The 19572-nt window shown below is 38.7% G+C and overlaps 1 protein-coding gene across 5 annotated transcripts in view; it reads left to right on the top strand.

The window, feature by feature from the left end:
* SIPA1L1 (signal induced proliferation associated 1 like 1) overlaps positions 1-19572 on the top strand; it is a 228730-nt gene that overhangs the window by 77226 nt on the left and 131932 nt on the right. For 2 of the 5 annotated variants that reach the window (XM_050897054.1, XM_050897055.1), the window contains one exon: positions 14464-14540. The exons of 1 other annotated variant lie outside the window; for it this stretch is intronic. The gene's annotated coding sequence lies outside the window, so the exon portion shown is untranslated. Of the gene's footprint in view, positions 1-517; positions 589-3357; positions 3413-14463; positions 14541-19572 lie in introns of those variants that run through there. 2 more of the 5 variants (XM_050897053.1, XM_050897057.1) reach the window with 2 other exon arrangements.

The raw sequence follows: 19572 nt of genomic DNA, 5'->3' as shown, positions 1-19572 counted from the left end.
GCTTTAATCTAGCTAGCCTGGATTAAAAAAAGATTGCAAGGATTTAACAGCATGGATTTTAGCATAGCCTGTTTGAGGCTGTCAAGGAGTTTGGGTGCTTAATCACTGCAATGCTATGCCCTGGAAATAGAGCAGGTTTTGCAAAACTCATATTATTGAGTTCTGTAGCTTGCATAAATGTGGAGAACTGTTGGTAGATTAAAAACATATCTATTCTGTGTATGAATTTTTCCTAGTTTTACCTTTAAAATGTGAAATGTAGTATAACTTAGAACTAGTAACTATGTACTTAGTACTATGTATGATTACAAATGTACACTGATTAACAACCAAGATGTTTTCTGTAGCTGATCCTGCTATATTAACACTTTGTGGGACTGGCTGGTGAAGAATGAGCAACCCTGGTATTTTGATTTTTCTGCATGGCTCAGCTTGTGTATTGCTACAGTACAATGTGCTGTGCTTAAACTTCAATAGCAGCAGATTTCCACAGTTAAAGTATTTTTCGTTGTTGCAGGTTAGTAATAAGAATTGGCAGTTAAATCTGAGGCACTGAACAGAAGTGGAATCTGTGAAGCAGGAAAAAAAGTAAGTTCATAGACTGAGTTTAAAAAAAAAAAAAGCAACCAAACCACCCGCCGCCCCCCCCCCCCCCCCCAAAAAAAAAAAAACCCACAAAACCCAAACCCTCCCAAAAAAACAAAAACCCAACAGAAGGGACCACAGAGTAGCAAAATTGGAATTAGGAACTGTGAACTTTGTTCCTGTGCTGCCCTTGACCATTAGTGTTATTTCTCTGCTTTGTTTTTTACCAGTAGAAGGAAGATGCTTGGTTACTCTGCAAAGTGTTTTGAGAACATATGTAACTGCTACTAGTACAACTGCATTGACCATTAAATTTCCTAAATTCATACTTCAGAACAGATACACCAACTCTTGCTCTCTTATTTGATATTCTTGCTTGTTTAAACGTTAGTGGATGGCCTAAGATTAGCCACAACTATGTGTTGCGAGTTTTCTATAGTGTACACAGATTCAAGGAAGCTAACTGGTAAATTGCAATAATGCACAGAGCTGTCACCTGTGAAGATCAGAGTTCACACTTTCCACTTGAGATCAGAGAAGATCAGCTTGCTTCTCAGTCTAATTGTATTCACTGCTTATGCATAATGCAAGACCACAACTTAACTCTGCTCCGTTTGATGAAAGATAAAGATCAGTGTCTACTAGGCAGTGTGATGCTAGCTTTACAGATCCTGTCAGCATGAGGCATTAGTCATGTCTTTTTATGTATATGACATAGCATACATGTATATACACATCATAATGTGAATGATGCTGTATAGCTTTCACATTATCATAGAATACCAGCTTGGAAGGCACCTCCAAGGATCATCTGGTCCAACCTTTCTTGGCAAAAGCACGGTCTAGAAAAGATAGTCCAGCACCCTGTCCAGCCGAATCTTGAAAGAGTCCAGTGTTGGGGAATCCACTTCCCTGGGGAGGTTATTCCAATGGCTGATTGCTCTCATGGTGAAAAATTTTCCTCTTGTGTCCAATTGGAATCTCCCCAGGAGACTTGTACCCACTGCCCCTCATCTTTTCCATGTGACTCCTTGTAAAAAGGGAGTCTCCATAGTCTTCATAGCATTAGTAGTAATGCAGTTAATAAATAGTGCTTCCTGTTAATTTGTATGGGTTTTTTAGCATGTTGGTCTCTTTTAGTCTCATGCCTTGTATATGTCGTTAGATGAATTTATGTGATCAGTCACTAGTTCATTCCATCATTTCCATATATGAAGACTTGGTACTAATATACAGTTTTTCAGTACCTCGAAGCTATGCTATTTATTATACTGACCTTTAATACCACTAGTATTTCATTTCACCGAGTCTTTTTCAGCTTATATAATCTTTTTTTTTTTTTAACAAAGGAAGCTTATAGTTTGCAGAAGTTACAAACAGTTTTCTAACTCATCAGGGTAGTTGAAAACTCAGCTTTGGCTTTATGGTATTTTTACAGAAGCAAGCCGAATGTCTTAACATGTTTGAGCTGCAACCTCTCCCATGCCTGTCCATCTCCAACAGAAATAGAAAGGGGGGGGGGGGGAGCAAGATTTCTCATTAAATCTAGTATACATAGATACAAAAACTTAACTTAATGAGAAAATATACAAGAGGAGTATTTTCTCTGAACTGGGATGTCCAGGGTGGCAAAGTCTTTTAAAGTTGAGAAACTGGTTGGACAGAATTAAATTGGGATGTGGTATGGTGAATTTTTTGGTTTTATTGCTGTTGGGTGTTTCATGTGTGTGCAGACCTTCCCAGATTGTGTGAGGATAGTCCTCTCCTTCATCCACATCAGTGTCCTGTCGTTTGTGAGGCTGAGTGTCTGGATGTGTTAACCGCTCTAGGCCGCACCTAGAGCGGTGCTGGCCTAGCCAGCCTTTAGTGCCTTTAGTTCCTCCACTCCGTCTGCACACAAAATAAAGGCAGGAAACCTGCTTCCTCATCTGGTTGTTGGGCCAGCCTGTTTACTTGGTCCCGCACACTTGGAATTGTTTGGAAGCTTCTGGTTGTGTAGCTATGACACAAGAAATGCTGGAGAAGACAACGTATTTTTCTTTTTCTCTTCATTGCTTTTTTTTTTTTAGCCAGTCTTGTCGGTATTGGTGTAGCATGACTCCTAAAGACCTTGATTTTTTTTGTGTGACAGTCATACCTTAGGGGAACGGCCACTGCTGTTCTCGCTTCCTCGTGCTGCTGTGCTCTTGATGATGTGTTTGTAAAGCCCAGAGCCCAGAGGTGCACTAAGTGTGTATATGTAGTAGTATAGATATGATTTTTCAGGATATAAGGAAGCACTGAATAATCGTTTGAACTCCAAGTTTAATACTGTTTTTTTCTTTGTGCTCTTTCTTCTTTTATTTTCTTACTCTGTTCTTTTTTCCCTTTATTTTCTCTGCTGCTTTTAGGCATTTATTTTCTTCAGCATAACTTTCTCTTTTTATTCCTCTTTTCCTCTCGTCTAGCACCCATGCTAGAGGTCTTTGGAGAGGCTGGCTGAGGAGAAAGGTTGAAGTTGAGAACCAGCGCACCCTTCCTTCCTCTGAGAAGGGGTAACTGCTGCTTTATCCTCTCTACTCTGAAAACAAGTGGCTGTTGGGAGGAGGTTGTTTGGAAAGAGGATGAGCTGCAAACTGACTGGGGCCTGAGCACCTTCCCAGCTGGGATTAATTTGGAATCAGAAGTTTATAGCATTTTTTTAAACATTTACACGCTCGTCTGTGAGGGAGTGAAGAGAGACAGACATGTGTTCCTTGCAAATCTTTGCTCCTTGCATCTGTCCTTGACTATAAAAGGGAAGCAGAGGTAGATTTGGCAAGACTGAAAACTTGAGAGAGAAGAGCAGGTAAAGGCAGTGGCTTTTATTTAATACTTTTGCTGTGGAATTAAGTTGTGGGCCAAGTGCTCTCGCTTGGATTATTCTGCAAAGCAGCTGTCACTTCTTCACTAGTAAAGGCTAATGTGGGTGTTTTAGCTTTGCTTTTACTAAAATGGCTTGGATGTAGAAAGTAATAATGAGGCTCATGACCATCTTTATAGATACTGGAAAGATATTCAAAAGAGCAGGTTAAATATTTGGACAAGTTGGATGCATTTTCTCATACATTAAAACCTTAACTGTTGTCTTTCATCCAGAAATCCAATGTTACAGTTAGCTTACTGTATTTGGTCAAATCAAAGTTCCCTCTAGCCTAGTGGTGCTGCCTCTGACAGAGCATGGCAAAAGATGTAAATGGAGGAATATAGGACAGGTTTGTTGCTGTAGGCTTAACTTAATGTCTGGTGACTTCTAGATGAGGACTTTCTGAATCAGGAAGTCCAGTACCTTTTGCTCTTTGTTGTCTTCCTCTTATCCTTTCTAATTCTGCAATAGCTTTTTTTTAATTGGGAAGAGCAGAATTGCATTTGGTACTGAAGGCAGAAATTGTATACAGTGATATGATAAAGGACCGGTGTTCTTTTCAGAATAATTCCTAATGCTGTCTATGGGTGGGTTTTGTTGTTGTGTTGGTTTTTTTGGTTTTTGTTGTTGTTGTTGTTGGTTTTTGGTTTTTTTTTTGGTGAGCATTGGAGTGTAAATTGATGGATACAGATATCTTCATAGTCTTTGGTGTAATGAATTCTGCAAGGAATTGAGAAATGCCACGTAGTATTGGTAAGGGGTCTGCTTATCATATTTGATTGTCTGTTTGGTACAATCACCTAACAGTGGGTCCTTCAGAGCTGTGAATCATTGCAGCATATAAAATTTTCCACGATTTGGGCCCCTGTATTCATGGTTAGGGCTTAAACTTTCCTATGCTTACCCCAGATGAATAATACCTCTACTGACATGTCCAAAGGCATGCCTACTGGATTTTTATTACCTATTTTTACTGTTACTCCATGTTCACCAAATAATATGGCTTTTCATTTTTCTAGGATAGCTGTGCAGTTACATACCTTCAGTCTGTAGGGGCCCCCAGACAATGAACGAAATGGTCTTGGTGCTCTAAGGACTCTTCTGGAATTGTTCATCTACAGAGCAAAGAGGATTGTGGCTGACCTTCTTCTAATGTTTTTATATAATCAGGATTTAAGCTGTTTTCTAATTTTGCCTATTAAATGAAAATGGAGATTTAGCCTTTCCCTTAAATGAGTGGATTCTGAAGCAAATCAATGTAAGAAACCTTTTGAGACCCTTAGAGCTTTACTGTGCGTGTGGGAAATTGCAAGAGTGTATTAATACGTACTTTGAAATTCTGGTATGGAAGGTGTCAACAAACATCACCATTGGACAGAACTTTAAGGTGCTTCAAAAGCTGCTTAGTCTTTTGTAACTAAAGGACTACGGTTACTGTTTTGTTTTTTTCTGACACTTTTTTTTTTTACCATAATTCCATTATGGCAAAAATATGGGAAGTTTTCTTCCTTGTCCTTTGGTAAGCTGCAGAGAACTGACACCTTTCTCTTCCCTTTTTCAAACAGAACCAGCCCTTGAGGCCGAGGTTTGAGTTTGGTGCTCTAGCTATGAGCCTTATAGAGACTGCTGCCTGTTCTGTCATCTCAAGTGCAATTACAATTTTCCTATAAAACAATTTTATTCTGTGTTAATACCTATGCAGTGATTATGCTCCAGTTCTAAATTGACCAGTGAGGCGTTGAAATAGTACCTCTTGCTTGACATTTGGATTGTCAGTGCAATTCAGGATCATCCTAATCATGGCCAATATGAATTTAAAAATATCTTTCTTTCATGCTTTTTATTTCAGCTGATCTGTCTAGGTATAAAACGTAGTTTTCATCTTTTTCTTATTTAATCTGTATTTGCTTGCTTTTTTACAGTTTAGCTTTGTGGCTTACAGTATTAGTTTCTTTTTAGCACAAGTGCACCAGACCTGCAATTTCAGATTTTGTGTTTGAAAAACAGTGTTTGTACAGTAAGTACTTCTGACAAGGAATTGCAGAACTATATTGAAAAGTTTTTAGTAGTATGTATTATAAAAAAATCAGAAACAGCTATGTCAAAATGTTTTGCACTTTGTGGTAGAGGAGCATACATGAATACATTTGGTTTCTTTTCAATTTTATAGTACCAAAATGTAAATTATATTAAAGCATAGAGGGCACAGACATGTTACCATGTATCTTGTGTTCCTAAAATATTATACTTTGAATTACACAAGAAGGTGATGGTTGGAGAAGTCTTGTTCCTGGTTTGAGCAGCTGATAAGCTCCTTTATATCTCCAATCCCTGCCTTCCCCCCACCCCCCACCCCCCCGCCTTTTTTTTTTCCCCTTCTGTTTTTCTTTGGTGCTTGGAATTAGGGAAATCTCCTAGCATTTTAAAATAATGATGAAAAGACTGAAGGTAATGTACTATTAGGTAAGCTTAAGCTTGTTTATTTAAAGTATTTATTGTAGATTTTGAGCCTGGAGCTTTTATTCCTGTAGTTCTTTTTTTTTTTTTTTTTTCCTCCTTCTTTTTTCCCCTGAATCAAATATTTTATTTCTTACTTTAAATAACAAAGAATTCCTTTTGACAAGGCAGTGTTTCTGGAAAGGGGGGTGGGGAAAAAAGGGCATCTATTTTAACTGGAAAAAAAAAAAACATTACAGAGATTTGTTTTATGAGGTGCTGCTTAGAAAGCAATGTGGCAGGTGTCATGTTTTGTGGTGGTGGTTATGTCTTCTCAGTGTTGGTTACAGTGCCACAGTGCAGATGTGCCAGTGTTCCTGAAAATCCGTACTGCTGTTAGTACTTCTTTGCTGATGCAGTTCAGTTACTGCCAGGCACAGCTTGCCCTTTCAATCTTTGCTTTGCGGAATGATAAATGTTGCATGCTGTCTCATCATTTTACAGTAGCTCTTCATTTGTTACGTTCAGGGAAACAATAACCTCACATTCCTGCGTTTTTTCCATGTGGCTCTTTATCATGAAAGTATCCTGCTTGCCATGCTACTGACTGCTGTGCACCTCTAATTCAACTCTTACAGCCGTTTAAGAATTTATGAGAAAGTAATTCTGTAAAATGTTTTTTCCTGCAAAGCAGTTGATTGTACACATTAAAATGTATCTGTGTTCTAGTGTATATTCAGGATGAATGTCCAGTATGTGTTATTTGACTTTGTAAATATAGACAATTCAAATTCGAAGAAAAAATAATTGGAAGATGCTTCCTTTTGTAGCTTCAGGGTTCGGGAGTACATTGTCACAAAGGTGAACAAATAAAACATGCTTTGATTTGTTCTCTTATTTGGTTGAGATTTTTGATAGGGGAAGCTTAAAACAAACAAAAAACCTAATTTCTATGCTGGACAGAAATACTCTTACTTTGTGTGTATGTGCTATTTTTTAAATCTGCTTTAGTGTTGTCTAGGCTTTCCTAACAGCTTTTGAACCTGCTGATTTCTGTCAGTTTGATGGATAGATACAAGTCTCAATGATATTAAGTTCCAAATGGTTTGTGCAGAGTGGTAGCTTGACAGGAGAGAAATCCAATGTATTGCCCTGATGGGGTGTGCAGTGTGAGCAGTTTTCAGGGAATGGAACTAAAAGTATTAAGTTGTGGAGATGGAAGATGCTTTGGAGCATAGGGCACAAATCAATAAGAACCTGAGTTTTGGTAGTCTTTGTTAGTCATGATAGACTCATCTTTATTACCTTGTTTTTACTTTTTCCCCATGTTCACCAAATAATTTGACTCTGCTTGTAATCTAGCATTGCTCTAGGATGGCTGTGTAATTAGTATTTTTATTAGTGGCAAATGTGGCATCTGGATGATCTTGGAGATGCTTTGGTAATATAAGATACTCTTTAACAACAGATAAATAAGTTCCCTCAAATTTTGGGGACAAGTGTCAGATTGGATGTCAATTCCAATAAAAACACATACAGAGAAATTGCCAATTGTATTGAAGATGCAGAGGCTATAGATTTCTCAGCTAGTAGAGAAATTTAGAGAATATTTAGGAAGATATTTATATGCCTTCTCCACCTCTCCAGGTTATGCAGATCTGGTGGCTTTTAAACGAAGGCAACAGTTTTACTTGTCTCTAACAGTAACACTCTATGTTGTGAGTTTACATGAATGAAAGATGACCTTGAGTGTTAGATAGCGCTGTAAATTCCTCTGTTAGTCAGGGAAAGTATTTTGTATTATCAAATAGATTTAGTAAGTGTTTTCTTAAGTCCTTTTTATTAGTCTGAGAGTTTTTGCAGTGTGTGTTTCAGTGCATGAATTATATTGGTAAGAGTATACGGGGTAACGATAGATCTGTCGCAGGCAAGAACAGGAGAAACCTCAGCATCGTTTACCTTTATCATAACAGTACAATCAATAGAAAATGTAACATGTAGGCCAGTATTTTGTGGTTTTCATATAAACCAGATGGTGCTTTCTTGTATTTGGAACAGGTACAGACTTCTAAATCCAGTAATAAACTAACTTTTATTTGTCGGAATGGGGTCTAATGTAAAATCATCTTTATTCTGACAAAATACTTTGAAAAAGAAGCTTAACTACCCCTACCCCCATCCCCAAAACAAAAAGCAAACCCCAGTCCTAGGGAGTTTTATTGATGATACTGTGAGTCCTCTGGCTAATCTTTTCAAGACTGAAATCCCTCACAATGATGTAGGATTTCTTTTCTGGACTTCAGTAGATATTTATACAGCTGTTTATTCTCTAATGTGATTTTTTTCTTTTTTTTTTCCTTTGTGTTTTGTGGTTGAGAGGGTGGATTCTTAAAGATTTACCTGATATGTAGAAAAACAGTTGTCTAAAAATGGAAATGTTGAACCAGGAGCCATGAGCTTGAAATTATAGTGCTGATTTGCCACAGATTAATAATACTACTGTCTCTTTTAATCATTGGTCTCTCCATATGAAGTGGTTTTTTGCCTTTAGAAGCATTGAGGCTTCACAAATTTCTTTCTCATACTTGGGAGCTGGTGGTTGTGAAGACTTGTTGGTGAATAAGATTGGTGTTGCGATATTTAAGAGCTCACCACTGTTTGTTCAGTCTCACAAGTTCCCAAACAATAACAAAATGTAGGAGACAAATACTTTGAGAATTGTTTTCTTATGGAAAATGCTATGTTAGGAGAGAGATCAGCCTTCTGTAGGGCAATGATATCATCACTATTCCCTATTTTCCATAGCATTTATCTCTCTTCAGGTGTAATGGTGCTGCCCTGTTCAGGTGGATGTGGTAACTTGTGGTGGTAACTTGTTTTACCATGTTGTTTTATGTGTTTCTCCAACTTGTTTGCCAGATTCCTGCTGTTTTCTCTGTTAATGCACATGTAAGGTAAAAGAGAGGTGTTAAGAAGGTTTGGTTTTAAAACTTTACAATGTCTGTTGTACACACCAAATAGATAATTGGAGTGTTTTGAGTTCTGTTTCTGAAAATGGGTGCTAGTGTATCTGAAAACACTGCATTCTGTCCATAGTATCAAAGAAATAGTACTTTTTTGTACATATGCCAGCGGTTACCTTATTTCCTCTTGCAGTACTGCAGGCACTCTTCCTGTAAGCGGAGGAGTTTTGCATTCCTTCTCGTGCGTGTTTGTTGGACCCAGACTTCATGGTCTAGTTTCACAGATGATTTAGAATAGTCCTGGAGATGTAATCAAAGTCTTGTTCTGTCCTTCAGCAAATATTTTCACATGATATATAAGGAGTCTTGGGTTTTCAAACTGCTTTTTTATGTTATTCTGGCTTTTAGATCTCTGAACTAGTAAATATGTGTACATATTTTTAAAGGAAAAGGGGAATGCTGTCCGTTTCTAGATGGCCATTATACGCGTGTGTTTGCCACTTTGTTTCGAGCTACTGGGTCATAGAAACTAACTTGTGTATGAATAGCTTACTAGTATTAAATTTCTGGCAGAAAGGAATGTTGATAAAGGAATTGGGGTGGTGGTGGTGTAAAATCTAAGCAAGAGTTGCTGAAAGTCTGAATTCTTTAAAAGGCTGAAAGGTGGTGTCATACTTTGGTATGTGCTGTTGACACTTCAGCTCTGATGGATGCTCTGAGTCTGTCTGTACTGATGTAAATACATGTCGGGTTTTGGTGAAGTATGAGTTGGAATATTATTGCTGTTGCACAGGAAAGCTGAAAAATAAAATCAGAGCTAAAATACATGTGTGATCAGAGCTAAAATAAATGTGTGCATACACAACTATAGGTAACATCTACATTGTTTTATATTAAGGGTGTAAACACAGCATGTGACATCAACTGGAGTCAGAATGTAACTAATTTCTAAAAGGAAAAAACCCTCACATTGAAACTTGGTTTAAAACGGTGACTGCTTAGAGATGAGTTGCCAAATGTGAAAAAGCAGTAGAATTAGTATGGGTATCAGCATTAGTATAGAGTGTGTAATTTTTTTGGTAACCGCACTGATTAATTCTGTTTAAAGTATTTCATGTTGGTTTTACAAGAAGACCAAGAAAAGAGGAGACTGAAGTTGGAAGGAATTTTTCTATTAGAGGAGGGGAGGTGAAGGGGAAGAGAAATCTGTTCATGTGCCTTGTGACTTAAAATAAGTCACAAAAATGAGTTTATACATAAAGACTACTTTTTATGTTTTTTTTTTTCATTTACTGTAAACACCTCTTGGAAAACCAAATATACATAACTGTATTAAGAAGATGAGGTTTTGTTTTCAGTTGCTGTCAATCTGTTTTTAGTAACCTTAGAACCAGATTTTAGGATCTATTCCTTAGAATACATGAGAGTGATCTACATGGTATTGCAAAGCTAGGACAATGGTGTTGAGTAGCCTTGAAATATTTACTTTAACTTGTTGTGCTCAGTAGTCTTAACACCTTCCAGAATGATATTTGGCTTTCGGGAACAACATCAGGTTGATGACTCTCATTTAGTCTGTGATCCAGTACAGCTCCCCAAGTTCTTTTCTGCTTTATTATTCTTTAGATGGCTAATTCTGTGGGTGGGGGCGTTTATTACTTTAATTATCTCTTTCAGAGTTACAGCATTTTGCTTTGCTTTCACCTGCATGGACTTTTATCCAGTTGGCTTTAGAATCCCTGATTTCTGAAGCTCACCTGGAATCAGGATCATCTCCTTCATACTCCTTGCAACTCCTGCCCCCCAGTTTGGTGGCATGTGCGGATTCTTCAAGGAGGCCTCTGCTTGGTCACCCAAATTAATAATGAAAATACAAAGCAAAACTTGCTGCAGGTCAAGTTCTAGCTGGACCGACCTGAAATGCTTTCTGGTTTTTATACTGACCCACTGCTTTAGTTCTCTGAAAGCAAATTTTCCAGTAGTTATGCTTATCTACACTGATTATTTTGGATCTACAGTCTCCAGGTCATGTTGAACAGTGTCAGAAGCATCATTTACATAAACTACACCTGCTGCTTCACTAAGACGTTTACCCAAGGGAGAATATTATATTGGTTTGATGTGGCTTCCTGACTGTAATTTATCTTTCTCCTCTAACATAAATTGATTTTTACCCTTCTTCTTTTTCCCCAGCAATATATCTGAATCTTTCTAAGCATCAGAATTACATTGTTTGTCTTACCGCTTCTTAAGTCATTCCCACTTCTTCACTGTGGTTAAAGGACATGTACCCTGTTTCATATTGGTCTGGGATCCCCTGTGTTTTACTAGTTCTCAAAGCAACTCAGTAATAGTTTAGAAATTATTTAGACTAGTTAGTTATATACTCTAGTACACATTATGGTAAGTAGCTGAATTAAACTGTGTGTTAATTTTTCTAATTCAAAGATCAGGGTTTTTTTAAAGGAGAATGTATTTTGAGTGTTACTTTTGCTAACTTTCTTGCCGCTTCCTTGTGGAGCCACAGAGTATTGGGGTCCCTCATTATCTAGACCAGATTCTAAAATTGGCTGGTGATGCTATGTACCACCACAGGTTTAGTTGTCTCTGTAGGCTTTGATGGCCTGGGTGAGATCCAGAATCAATGTGGGCAGTCCAAGCCAGCATGCTATTGAAAAGCTGCCATTAAGTAACTCATTCTTAATGAATTTGAGAGCAGTGTCGGTACTTTTCAAAATTAAAAAGATAACACTCCTCATTTTTTTTGTTGTATGTGAGCGTGATTTGTAACCCACCACCTCCAAAACTATCTTGCAGAGCTTTTCAGGACTGGTATTTCACTCGGGAAGACTTGGAGGGAATAACTAATTCTGTGTTGGTATTGCAAACCACCTACTTGCATGTATGATGTTTTTCTGCAGTTCCTATCTGGGCAAGACTAGGACTGACTTAAAGGTCTTCTTGCCTGAGTCAGAACAGTATAGAAGAGCGCAGAGAAGGAGGTTCTTGGCTTGCAAAGATATAAAAAGCCAGACAAATGAGTGGCCTGTGTGACTATTTTTGTTGTACTATGTCTGTCATTTGAGCAGACTTGCTGTAACTTCAGCAACATACCGTATTGCTAGGTATCCTATAAATGTACACTGTAATATAGATCTTGGGACTGCCTGGCTGATAGGTCTCCCCCTGTGGTGACTGGAACCACAGTAAAGGACCATAGTCCAAAAAGTCTGGTCGAATAGCCATAACGCAGCTATGTGTGCTGAAAGCTGAAGCCATGGTGACTGGAGAGTACCAGAAATCTCTAATGGCTCTTTTCCTAAACGGTTGCTGTCTGACAAATTTCTTCTGTGAATTACACTGCTCTAACAGCACGCTAAAAACCCCTACTCCAAGAAGATGCCGTATCTCTTCCCTTATTTAATTCTATGAAACAGACTATATTGGTACCATCAAGACTAAAGAGCAACAGAAGACAAACAGATGCAAATTCAATCTGGTTTAGCATTTTTTTCCATGTAGGTTTTCTGATAACTTCTACTTGATGTATGGGCTTCTGTTTAATCTGTTATGTCTGGGAAGGCGTTTTAAGTGCATATCAAGTAGAAAATAATTCCAAATGGCTGGAGGACTCAAAATGCAGTTGTGCAGCAGAGTTTTACATTAGTTTGCCTTTTTTAACTGGAAAGAAAATTTGAGGATATTTGCTAAAAGTAAAAATTGCAAGACCTAAACCAACAGGATTATGTTACTGACCTTGGGAACATGTTACGCTTTTGAGTGAAGGTTGATTTTTCTTTTCTGTTTATGTTCTTTTCCCATCATTAGTGGAATTAATCTCACTTGTGAATGGCTGTTGAAATAATAAATCCTGCTACTCAAATTGTAGTTATAGTTGTTCTGTTTTCTTGAAAGTCCCAAGCAGATTTAAAAAGCAAAACCAAAAATCTCAGCTGGTAAGGCCATCAGAGGATAAAGTAGGCAGCTTATGACACAATAGAAGTTGCAAATGGAATAAATTTTTAAGTTAAATAGAACATCCTTGATTTTGGCCTACATGTTAATTCACTGAATGCTTTTAAGCTGGTGCCTCCTTTGAAAGGGGTGGTCCTGGCTTCCCCCATCTGCTGATTTGATGGTTGGTTGAGGGTCTTTCACTCAGGAATAGTGAGAGAGGATGGGTGTGTGAAGTCTGAACTCCAGTGCACAGCACATGCGCTTGTATTGCCTTGTTAAACCACAGGGGGCATCTCTCAGATGTCTTGCTTAATTCAGCTAATCAAATATTTCATAGTGGGTTGTGTTGCAGCACAGGTTCTGATGCATTTGGATAAAACTGTCCCGCACAGTATGAAGCTGTACAGTTTAGTTCTTGAAACTGTTATGTCGAGGTTTGCTCGAGATTTTTTACTAGTTAAAAATGATCCTTTTCTGAGTGACTCTGCCTGATGAATGAGGGTAGCATATCTTGAGTTGGCAGCCTGCAACTGTGTGTCCTATCCTGCCCTGCTGAACAGGATGCGTATTTGCTTGTCAGTCCTTAATCTGCCAAAGTTCGCAGCCTGGTGTTGTAAGGCAAGTCTGCGTTGGTGATGGTTTGCCTTAAATGCCATTCTGGAAATGTTAGTGCTGTCTTGACTCAATGGTCAGAGCTCTGGGACTTGCAGTGCAGGAAAAAAACACAGTATTTTGTTTAGCTTAATCTGCAGTTATTTAGATGAGTAGCTCTAGCAGTCCCATCACTTGGAGCTTAGAGAGGGGCTGTTGTACTGTGAAAGAGCTGTCCCAATTTAAGCCCTTTTTGTCAAAGACTTTTAGCTTAGACAGATTTCACACACTCAGTTTAGGCTTACTGTTCTGGCAGTTAAGTTTGCCGAAGGACCCTCATTTTGCTTCGCTCACTGTAGCGCTGGCCGGACTTTACAGGGGCTGGTGGGGCACCTGAGCTTACGCCAGTGCGTGGCTGCAGTGCCTGAGCGTGTCTCCTCCTCGCATCGCTTTCCTCTGAAATATCGGCCTCTGTGAGCTGTGGGTCTCTGAAATGAGTGCAGGGACAATCTGTTCGGTACTGGTAGTGCTGTCTGTGTTGGCATCCAGTGCAGAGCGGAGGGAGGAAACGATTGTGATTCAAATACCAGAGGGCTGAAGAACAGAAAGGAAGGAGAAGATGCTAGGCTGGGAGACAGAGGGCCGGGTGCTTGAAGGGGAGGAAGGAAAGACGGTAAGAGCTAGAGCCTGTTTAAAAGAAAAAAGGGGAAAGAGGAGGAGGGAGGGAACAGGACAAGGAAGGGTGGGAGGAGTTGATTTATAAGCAGCGAGCAGGAATGAGTAACAAAAGGAGGTTCTGAGGATAGGGAAAATGCAGATAATTACTTGTTAGGTTTTAAAAAGTCCTGGATGGTTTGGACCATTCTTCTACGAAAGTACTGCTGTTTGATACTGCTGAGATTTTGTGGGAGATGCTCTCATTGGAAAGTTCTTTTTTTCTGGAATAGCGTTCTCCAACTTATTGGCTATCTAGATCTTGAATTAGTTAACTCTGAACAAGAATATTTTATCTGTATATTTTGTTTAGTTTTGTCTCTATTTTACCAGCTGCTGCATCTTTGAAGAGAGTTTGCCTGTGCCCTTCTTCAAATGCCTGTGATATTTCCAAGAGAAACCATCTTTCTGTAAGTGGAGGTCTTTTCTATGAACATAAAATTCATAATACGAATTAGTTGAATGAATTAATAGGAATGTGGGTGTGCAGAGATGTCTGAACAGTTTAAAAACTGTATGGTTTAATGGTACATAATACAGTTTTCATGATTCATAATTGAGAATAATGATGGATGCTCAGGGGAAGCTTTTTTTTTTTGGCTTTGGTCATTTGAAATGAATAGTATACTTCTATTATAAGCTTAGACAGTGATAATAAAAGCAGTACTCATCTCTGTCAACATTTGTGAAAAACAAGTCTCTGGAGATTTCTGAATGTTTTATTTAATGATGAGAACAGTAAATCTGTCCTGTGTAGTGTCTGGGTGAGCTGTCTTATATCAAAACATTATTAATTGATTTTTATACTTTACAGCTGTGTTTTGGGAATAAGTACTGGAATGAAAGCCAAAAGCTCCACTTGGGATTGTAAGAACCGTATTGGAGAAGAGTTAAGGGATTGATTTATTTTTCTGGTTTAGAAATTTTGAGCAGGAGGAAAAGGGAGGGACTTGAGCTGCCTGCTTAACTTGGTTTGCCAGCAGTCTCAGAACTAGTTAGATCATCACAGGAGTACAGCTAACCAGATCTGTGCAAATATCTAGGTGTATGAAGACAGGCACCCAGTGAGATGTTCATGTGCACTTAGATCCATTATTAACATTGAATTGTGGAAGTAGGGGTTTACTGGGATTGCTGAAGCACTGTGTATTTGCTTCTTTAGATATGAATACTGTGAAGGCCAGTCTTCAAAGCTTCTCTCTTCTAGAAATACTGATTTTTTTATTATTTTTTTTTTTTACACTCTGGATGCATTGTATATGATAATCAGTTCCTTAAACACTGTGTTTTGTCTTAACTTTGTTCTGAAACTCATAGTGTAAGGTCAGCAGTACTCAACGGCTACTGAGATGGTGTTTGCGGTACGTGGTACAGTATGGATAAAGGACTATGCATGCTTATAACAAAGCTTGCTTCAGCTTGAGTAAGAGGAATTGTGAGAGTTTTCTCTTCTCCCCAGTTTAGAAACGTACATTTTCAGGGAAATAAACAGCTTCACAAATAGCTATGCAATAGGAATTTGTGGGGTAAGTTGACCCTTAGATGTATTTTGTCCTCACAAGGAGACATTCCTTTGAGTGTTGTAATGTGAGCTAATTTCAACTTAGTTGAGCCATGAGTTTTCTATATACATGTGCTATCTTTTGCTTTTTCTCCTCTAACTTGGAAGACATACACAAGTTCTTAAAATCTTCAGGATATAGTAAAGTTTATTGAAAATGTCTGTAGACTTAAATTACGGCTGGTGGTTTTGCATTACAGGTAAGCTGTACCCTGAAAGACTGAAGTCTTGTTTCTCCTCCTCCTCTCCTGTTCCTCTCCGTAGTTCTCACGCTTACCATAAGTTGATCTGCTGCATCATCTCAGCAACAAGAGACTGATTTAGTTTTTGTTACTGGGTTAGTTTTCTACTGGTTTGGAAGCTGAATGTGTCTGTAATGCAAGGAGATGACTGTAGGCCAGAAATAGAGAAGGGAGGAATGGAGGAGATTGGAGGATTCAGTCTCCCTGTTCCTGGCAGTGGCAGGCCATCAACTGGGCTGAAGCCATAATGTTAAACTGCAGCCCGGGCTTGGCCTGGGTCCCCAGCTTAGTCCCTGCAGGCCTTGCAGATGTCAATATCTGTTTTGTCCCTAACACAGATTGGATAGATCAATGGGGTGGCATTTAGACAGCTCGAGACTGTGGACACATACAATCGACATTGTTTTGCAGTGCAGAAAAATATGAAAGTCTAGGAGAATACAGCTGCGTATTTTCCCACTGTGAAATAATTCTCAGAAATCCTGTGCTGCAGCACTTTAGGAGACTGTTCAGATGAAACATTGAATTCTCTGGAATCATGGCTATTAAAAGTTAAGACTGCTTGTAGTACCATAATTATTCCCTTTTGCGTGCATGTGTTGTGATGTAGGTATCTCATGTTTCCCCAGCTGCTATATGCACATGGAAGAGTCTTCCTGTTAGGACCCCATTGTGGTCTCTTGAAAATAATACAGTGTTTATCTGATAAAACAGCAATTCCTTTATGATAGGATGGGCCTACTGAGGACACGCAGCATGCACTGGAGAAAGGTTTTCCCTTCTCTCTTCAGTCCTTAGTTTTCTCCTTTCTGGAAGCCAGAAGAACGATGCTGAGCCAAGGGGAGCAGGAGACAAGTAGAGCCAAAGTTTGGAAGGGGGGAGCTGGGTTAGACAGAACCAGAGCTGCTTCAGCTGGATTTACAGGGATTGGGGTGGGAGAGAGAAAAGGGGCGCAGAAGGCTGTTTGACTTGTTAAATTGGGGGGGATTGGGTGGCTGGGGGTTACAAAGGTTTGGGGCAAGCCAGAAACAGCCCTGCTTCCCAATCCGCTATGGTGTAAGAGGGAAGACAGGCCTGAACGTGAAGGTCTTGGGAACTGCGATGGTAATGGATTGATGTTGTGCTGCTTGTTACTTGGATTGAAACATCTGTGGTTGTGTACTCTTGCTTTTGTTCCTACCTTTCACTAACAACTTCTACTCAATTGTGTTTTTTGTATATGTGCTAATGTTTGGAAAGAATTGTGTGAATGAATTTTTCTTTAACTAAATGAATAGTGACTGTCCTTTATACTAAGTTTCATGTAGAAAAAGAACAGAAGAGTGTTTGTTTGTCTTGTACTAAAAACAGGCCCTTGTGCTCATCCGTTAATAGGAAGGATTTTCATCTACTATAATGTAAGTAACAAAAATAATTAAACTGAACAGTTTGTGCAGCACCCATAGCTGAAAACTGCATCCAAGTGGCCTAAAGAATAGTTAAGGAATAGGACTCACCTCTCTAAAAATCAGAATCACTTTGCAGACTACTAAAAACAGGAAAAAAAAAAAAAAGGACTATCTGTACTAGCTATCCTTTGAGAGGGACCTGGCCTGTGGTTATGAAAGCAGGTGTATCAATTTAGTAGTCATACTAGTGGTACCATAAAAATGCCAGTTGTGACCTCTCTTGCTTTCTACATAATTCAAATTTTAAAATTCTCATCAGGCTTTTTGGTATACAGAATGAATGACAAATATAGATGGCTTACTGTATAAACTTCTCAATGGTAAAACCAGAAAATAATAGTGAGATTATTGAAGCCTCCAACACAGAAACCTTTGACCTTTTGTCCCATCTAAAAAAACTCTACCCCATGCCATTAGTGACAAAAAAATTTGAAGCCTTAGTTATTGGCCTAATTGCTCATATTTTATATAAAAGGATTTCATAGTATTTCAAGTGATCTCGTTTTCAGATGCAAAAGTATAGGGAATAATTATGTGAAGGAACTTCAACTAGGAGAGGATTTGACAAAAGGTTTGTTTTCAGTGCATCCAACAAAAACTGCAGAGCTTCCTTTTTCTTCTACTTGCTTTGTGTAAACACTCTGTACTTGTACCAAAACTATTTTGGTTTCGTGAGTATAATTGTCTTAACTGCAATTTCGTCTAATCATCCAGTGTTACTTTCAGTTTTTAAAAAATGCACTGAGTTTATTTTTAAAAGTTCAGACTTAGGAACTTGAAGACATCAAAGGAGTAGGCCAGTGATTGAGGAAATGGCCACAAACAGTGCAAACTATGGAATAACAGGAGAATGGCTAAAAGTCTGTGCTGTCACATGCCAGTTTAAAATAACTGGAGACATAAGGAAATAAGCACATTATTTGATGGGTTAGCAATGAGCTTAGCTGGAGCAACTTGAAGAAAAGCAAGGGCAGCCAACAGCTTGTCAATTTGATGGATTACACCCCAAAGTTTACTTAAAAAGAAATCATTAAAGTAAATCTATTGCTTTCATATGGTTTACCAGTGTTTGTTCTCAGGTTCTGGTGTGTGAACCAGCAGTGGAATTTAGAGCCTGTCCATCTGTAGACCAAAGTATTTTTGATGACCATGCAGTTGAGGAATAGGATAGGAATAATTCAATATGTCTTACAAAATAATCAGAAAGAAAGAAAATAGAAAACCTGAAGTTCAACTTGGAAGCATCTGATAGTCATCTTGGTGGTTGCCAGACTAGGCAGGTTGACAGTTGATCTCTCTGACTTCTCGTCAGTGGCGGTGGGGGGCTACCTCCATTTAACTTCAGTCATCAACCTCCTTCCTTGTTTATATTTTTGCATCATATTGTGTAGAGCTCGTGTTGTGTGTGCTCATGGTGCTCTGGTTGCAGAAGGTGCGGAGGGTTGTGCATGTTCCCCTCCTGCCCCAACCACTTGCGTTTCCATGACGCTTTTCAGAGCTCTGCCCTTAGACGTGTGTGTCTGATTAATGAGGCCAAGGGTGTTGCGTCAGGGCTTCATGGAAGAATTGTCTTGAAGGCAGGCAGGTAGTTTTTCATGAGCTGGTGCTAACTACCTATTTCCTCCCAGAATTTTCCTGGGGAAGAGAGACGTCACCTTCTGAAGTTTCTGACAGTAAAACTGTTTTTCAGAAATTGAGTGTCTGAGGGAAGAGCGCTTTACGAGTTCTTAAGAGTCCTGAGAAGACTTTTCCTTTTGCTAAGCTTGTGTACACGTTAATGGAAACTGCCTTGCATATAAAGATACAGGAGAGGTTTTTTAAAATATTAGTATGAATCACGGATATTGGTAATTCTGCTTTCCAGTTAATGTTAGCTGAGACATCAAGTATATGTTAAGGATACTTAAAATTGCTGTGTGTTTAAGAATATGCAAACAAACATATTCTAATGGGGATGTATTCATAGATGTAGGAATTAGAGGGTTTTTCTGTGACAAATAATATACAAATACCCATCTGAAAGAACAGCCAGTGAAAATCACTGCTGTAAAGTTTATTTTGGTAAGATTTTTTTTCCCAATCAGCTTCCTATTAAGTTTTGAAACTTTTCAGAAACTATGGAGTGGATCTGCTTTACCTGTCATTAAATTTTCAGTGCTTACAGCCATGTTTAATATTTACAGAACTTGGG

Source organism: Gymnogyps californianus, chromosome 5 (genome assembly GCF_018139145.2).
Source record: "Gymnogyps californianus isolate 813 chromosome 5, ASM1813914v2, whole genome shotgun sequence".
In the NCBI taxonomy this organism is placed as follows: domain Eukaryota; kingdom Metazoa; phylum Chordata; class Aves; order Accipitriformes; family Cathartidae; genus Gymnogyps; species Gymnogyps californianus.
This window is presented reverse-complemented; position numbering and strand designations above follow the sequence as displayed.